The following is a 6000-nucleotide window of genomic DNA, read 5'->3' as shown; positions in this document are numbered from 1 at the left end:
CTGCTCCTCTGAGCTACACACAGTTGAGTTTAGTCTTTGTGCCAGAGTGCGATCTTTGGCAGGCTTTTTAGAAGTTTTAATAAAACCTAGCTCATGGTGGAAAACTATTGCCCACTGAGTTGAAAATTGACCAGTATTCACCCTGCAGCTAATGTCATTGTAATCCACCATATGGAACTTTCCGTTTAAGTGTACCTTTCCACCATACGGCCAAATGCCACTCAACGTACAATGAAATAGTGTCATATAAGATGCACTTATTAAATTGGAGCATTGCCTCTATATAGGAAACACCCCTCCCTGTGTGATTCTAATTGTAATCCTACACTCCTTTTATTGTCTTGCCATGCATTTACCCATCTAGTGCATTCCAAAGCAGTTCACCCATGCATTTTGTGGGCACAAGTTTTTGCATCCATCTTGGGAAATTTGTCCTAAAATAGGTTGCTGTTGTACTGTGCCTTACATCATGGAGGGCCCCACCTCCATCAGGGATGGATCCTCAAGGTGCTTCTGTAACAAAAAAGAATAATGTATTAATGTATTAGTAGAGAGACAAGATGGGTGAGGTAATATCTTTTATTGGACCTACTTCTGCTGGTGAAAGAGACAAGCTTTCGAGCTAACACAAGAGCTCTTCTTCAGGTCTGGGAAAGGTATTTAGGGTGACACAGCTAAATACAAAGTGGACCAGATAAAGAGTTAACACGTTGCAAGAGACCATTCTAGGGGCAGTAGGCAGTTAGCACCTCTATGGCTGTAGGACAAAGTGGGGTTAGTGGGTTACAGATTGTTGTAATGAGACATAAATCCCTTGTCTTTATTAAGTCCATGATGTTTAGTATCTAGCAAAGTTATGAATGTAAGCACCCAGGCTCATATTTTGAAGGTGTTGTGCAAGTTTCCTTTGAGGACAAGGACTGAGAGATCAGATATGGAGTGATCGCTTTGTGAAAAGTGTTTGCCCACCATGGCTGATGGATGATTTTGTCTTTTATCATTTTTCAGTGTGAGTTTATTCGAGAGCGTAGTGATTGTCTCATTTCACTTAGTTGTTATTGGGGCAGTTAGTGCACTGGCTGAGGTACACCACATGTTGTGGTAGGTATGTGTAGACCCACGGATCTTGAAAGGTGTGGTGTGGGGGGTATTGATCATTATAGCGGCAGAGATATGTCTGCAGGTTTTGAATCTGTTGTTATGGCTTTGGCTGGTGGTGCTGCTTTGAATTGGTGTGTCCTGGTCTGTGGGAATCTTGCTTCTGATGATGAGCTTGGAGAGGCTGGGCAGTTGGCTGACAGCCAGAAGATGGGGTTTGGGAAAGTTCTTTCAGGATGTGGTTTATTTATTAATTATTATTGTTAGTAGAGAGATATCCTTCAAATTTAATATACTTGCTAGCATGTCTTGGAGGAAAGAAGACTGAGGAGGGACCTGATAACAGTCTTCCAATATATTAAGGGCTGTTATAAAGAGGATAGTGATCAATTGTTCCCCACCTCCACTGAAGGTAGAACAAAAAATGGGCAGCAAGGGAGATTAAGATGACATAATAGGAAAAACTTTCTAACTCTAAGGGTAGTTAAGCTCTGGAACAGGCTTCCAAGGGGGGTTGCAGAATCCCCATCACTGGAGATTAAAAACAGGCTGTACAAACCCCTGTCAGGGATAGTTTTAGCTTACTTGGTCCTGCCTGAGGGCAGGGGGCTGGTCATCAAGTCTTCTCATGGTCTCTTCCAGCCATACCTTCTCTGTGATTCCCTGGCTAAAGCGGGAGCTGGAGTAGTTAATGCAAAGAGGAGTTAGAAGCACAGTAGGCAGAGATGGAAGACACACGTTAGGCAACCAACACCTCCTCCATCCCTTGCTCGAGGGGTGGACTAGACCCTTGCTAGGAAGTAGATGTTGCCTGATGTTCCCACTCGCTCTCCGCTTCCCACCACACACACCACTGGGGCTCCCCAGAGCAGCGAAGCGGGGCTCCGGCCACCCCTGGGTGCGGACGGAGGCGAGCTGCGGAAGGACGCCCAGGGGCTGCTGCTGGGGGGCCGAGCGGGGTGAGTGGTGGCTGCACTGGGCTGGGGGGCGGGCACTCCGGGCGTTGGGTGTGTGTCTCTCTGCGGCATTTCTCTGGCTGGCTACAGACGGCTCGTCTCTGACTCCCTCCCTCCTCCGTTCCCGCAAGACGGGGAAGGGCCGCCCGCCCCCCCAGGTCCGCCCCTCTCCAATGCTGCTCAAATGCCGGCCCCGGCAGCGGGGCAGGGCTGGGGCCCCCTCGGCTAGCGGGCAGAGCGCCCGGCTCGCCGCGCAGCTCCCGGGCCATGGAGCACGTGGGGCCGGGCCAGGAGGGGAACGCCGCGGAGCCCCTGCGCTGACCAGGTAGGGTGGGCACGGGGAGCCGGGCCGGGCGAGGGCAGGGCGGAGCCGGCAGCCGGCCCCACGCGTGTTCGGAAACTCGGCTGGCGGAGCGCGGGGGCCGCTGTGTGCATGCCGGGGGGCAGCCGGCGGATCACACCGACCCCTGCTGCCGGCCGGCGCCGCCGGTGGCTGACTCCTGCCTCCCTTCTGTCCGGGTCCCGGCTAGGCAGGCTGGGTCCAAGCGCTGGTTTGTCTCCGCTGCTGTGTGCGGGGCAGTTCGTGCCAGGCTGTCCTTCCGCCCAAACCGGGAGTGTTGGCTCGGCTCGGTTGTGTTTCAGCGTCTGGACCCGTGAGCGGAGTCTTTCCAACCCTGCCGAGTAACAGGTTGGAAATCCTGACAAAAACGGACGAGTCTGGACGTCGTCGACCCACAAGAAAATGTTTCACGCCTGCCACAGGGGAGAAATGGCTCTGAAGTGTCAGTGTGCTAGAGGCACTGAAGTAGCGCTTCCTTCCCACTTTTGAAATAGACCTGCTCCTTGACACCTTCAGCGTCTCCATTTGGCTGAAGGGGTTTCACGTCAGTTAATGGACTCTGTAATTTTACATGTAAAGACAGTGTAGTGAAAACTGTTATTCTTAGGATTGATTCACGCCCAGCTTTTGTACTACTCTAAGGAACTGGGTTTATAAACCGATATAGTTACAAGGAGGTAACTCCTCCAGCCTGGCACAGTTATACTGTTAAAAAGTGCTCATATAGGTATAATGATCATTGACAGAAATGAGCTATGTGGTATAAGCACTTTGACGCTGGTATATCTGCTTCCACACTAGATGGGTCGCACCAATGTAACTACATTCGATTCTAGCCAATATAGTTTATTTAATTGGTACAAAAACTGTGGGAAGACTAGGATGGTGATAGTGTGAAAATGGTTTAAAAGCACACTAGCTACTCAACTATGAAGAAATCAGACACTGTGTCCGGAGGGAGCTACAATTCAAAGGAGCGGTCAGTTTCATTTCATGTGTTAAATAATGTGTGGAGCTCTGGGTTATCATCACCTGGACTGGCAAAATTGATGGATTTGCCTCTAGATGAACGATAATGTTTATTTGCGCCGGTCAGGCAATGTGGCTGTGTTTTTCCTGTGCTAAACTGTGAATGGCTAACGATATATAGGGTGGAAATCCCCATACTTGAAATGATTTTGCTATAGGGCTGATCCTCGGCTGCTTTGAATTGGCATAGAGGTATTGGCTTACAGCAGCAGAGGATCTGGCCCATAGATGTGCACTTACTCAGGGGCAGCTGTATTATTTACTGTGGATGCAGTAGAACAGCAGCCAAGTTCTACTGTACACACTGGTTCTTTTGTCCTGCCACACTCGTTTTTAATTTATTAAAATGGACCCATCCCAAATGTATACTGGTGCAAGTGAGAGGAGAATCAGACCCTAAGACGACAAGTTAGCACTGAAAACCAACCTGAAAGACATCCATTAAAACAAGTTGGTGCTATTGTTCTTTATCATAAAACGTAATACTTTGTACCCAGCCTGACATATTGCGCGTTTGCCTCACAATAGGCCTTTAGGGGGTGATTTGAGCATTCAGGTTCTCTTCTAAATGGAGAAGAAAATGTTTTCCATTTCCTATCTTTCCTTTTATTTGCATATCCATGGTTACAAGCAGCAGGCGAAACATACCTAGCGCTTAAAACACCTCATTTTCCTTAGTATCTTCTAAATATCAGTTCTGATTACATCTCAGGAGCTACAGTGTATAATGTCACCAAACAAAACAATTACAGATTCTGGGCTGGAGTCTGACTGCTGTTAAACTGGAGTCACTCCATTTACTTCCCTGGAGTTAAGAGCACAGATGCAAATGAGAGCAGAATCTTTCAGCAGTTCATGGACTGTCAGGGTGAACTCTTTGAATCCTCCCCCATCCCAATATTTTAACCACAAGATTTCTCTGTGGCTCCTTTATAGAGGATACAGTGGAGATCACAGCAGACTTCACAGAAAGCTGCCCACTGGTACTTTTCTGAATAGTTCCTGTTACAAACTGTTTTATAAATTCTCTGGGCCTGACCCTGCTCCCATACTTAAATTGTGAACTCTCTGGGTCAAAATAAATGCCCAAATAAATCTGTTAGTCTTTAAGGTGCCACCAGACTCCTTGTTGTTTCTCTGGGTCAACTCTCTTTATTGTGTGTGTACAATGCCGGGTATAGTGGATTCCTCATCCTTTACAGGGGCCTCTGGCTGCTACTGCAATACATACAGTAACAATATTAATTGAAGTTCATGGCAAAACTCCCCTAATTAATTTTCCCTTTAGTTTCTAATGTGACATGGGGCTTGGTGATTTGCTCCAGGATGAGGTTATGTGAATGATTTACTAGTGGATCACTCGTATATCAGACAATATACTGTGTCAATACGCACCTGAGTAAATGGTAAAATGTGATGACACTTTTTGGCTGAATTACTTCTAGGGACATGGGCTGAAAGCTTGACACCGTACATGGTTTACCAATTTTAAAATATATTTGTATTCGTGTTCAGAATTCACATTTTAATCTGTTAAGGGTCTCATTCCTCAACTAAGACCAGATTCTGTCACCATTTCTCATGTTTAGTAGTGCCTTCTCCGTGTTTTGCATTTTTGAGAGGGATTCAATTCATTTTAACAGTTCAGAATTAGACCCTTTACCCAGCTCTGTTTTTACATAAGCGAGCCAGTGGCTTTTTTTATGGCCAGAATCTGATATCTTTTCTCACACTGAGAAGTGCCTTAGTCCACAAATAGTCCTAGTCACTACTTATAGTGGGACTACTCCAGATACTCTTCAGGATGAAATCAGATACTCTTCAAGATGAGGAAAGCTATCAAAATCTGGCCCTCCAATTTTTGAGGCCAGACTCTCCATTCCTCCATTACTACACTCTGACACCTTTAAGCCAACTTTGCACAGTATATATTCCAGGATCTTCTGGGGGCATGCCCAGCACCCAGCCTAAATTACAGCAGCCTCTCCAGGGGCCATTCTGTAGTGCAGAATAGCTGGGGTATAGTCTGTTCTACCCTCTCCTCCATTACATGCCCTCAGTAAACCCCTTATGCTGGGGGCTGCAGGGGACAGTGTAGATCCGTTGTGGCAGCTATACAGTGCCTGGGGACCCCCCTTATGCCAGAATTATTACCCAGGAGTGGTTCCAACCCCTTTATGCCACGAGGACCACAGGGCACTGCAGAATCTGAGCTCTCATGGCATCACAACTTTTGGGTCTTAGAAACAGCATCAGGTTTTTAACAGTGAAGATTTCCACTAGAATATTTATTTCACGCTGCATGGGGCTTGTTGGTTACAAGTTACCTTGTAATAGCTAAATTACGTCCAAATCCTTATCTTTTCACATTATATTCTCTCTCTTCCATTCATCAATCCAAACTTATTAGATACTGATATACACGGATATGGGACCTGATCCTGCAGCCCTTACTCCAGTGAGTTGGTGTCGTTCATTCATTCTGTCTCAGTGCAGAAGGAAATGGAGGTACTTGCAGAAATAAGATTTGAAAGATAAGATTAAGATGCTGAACATGGAACATTGTATACCTAGATC

At 46.6% G+C, this 6000-nt stretch overlaps 1 protein-coding gene across 7 annotated transcripts in view; it reads left to right on the top strand.

The window, feature by feature from the left end:
* Positions 1–2239: 2239 nt before the first annotated feature.
* Positions 2240–6000, top strand: part of NPFFR2 (neuropeptide FF receptor 2) — a 45433-nt gene continuing 41672 nt past the window's right edge. For 3 of the 7 annotated variants that reach the window (XM_005304132.4, XM_065595951.1, XM_065595950.1), the window contains exon 1: positions 2242–2379. The gene's annotated coding sequence lies outside the window, so the exon portion shown is untranslated. Of the gene's footprint in view, positions 2380–6000 lie in introns of all 7 variants that reach the window. The other 4 variants (XM_042856333.2, XM_065595952.1, XM_065595948.1 and 1 more) reach the window with 3 other exon arrangements.

This window comes from Chrysemys picta, chromosome 5 (genome assembly GCF_011386835.1).
Source record: "Chrysemys picta bellii isolate R12L10 chromosome 5, ASM1138683v2, whole genome shotgun sequence".
NCBI classification, from domain to species: Eukaryota; Metazoa; Chordata; order Testudines; family Emydidae; genus Chrysemys; species Chrysemys picta.
The sequence above is the reverse complement of the archived record's forward strand: the minus strand, read 5'-3'. Positions and strand labels throughout refer to the sequence as shown.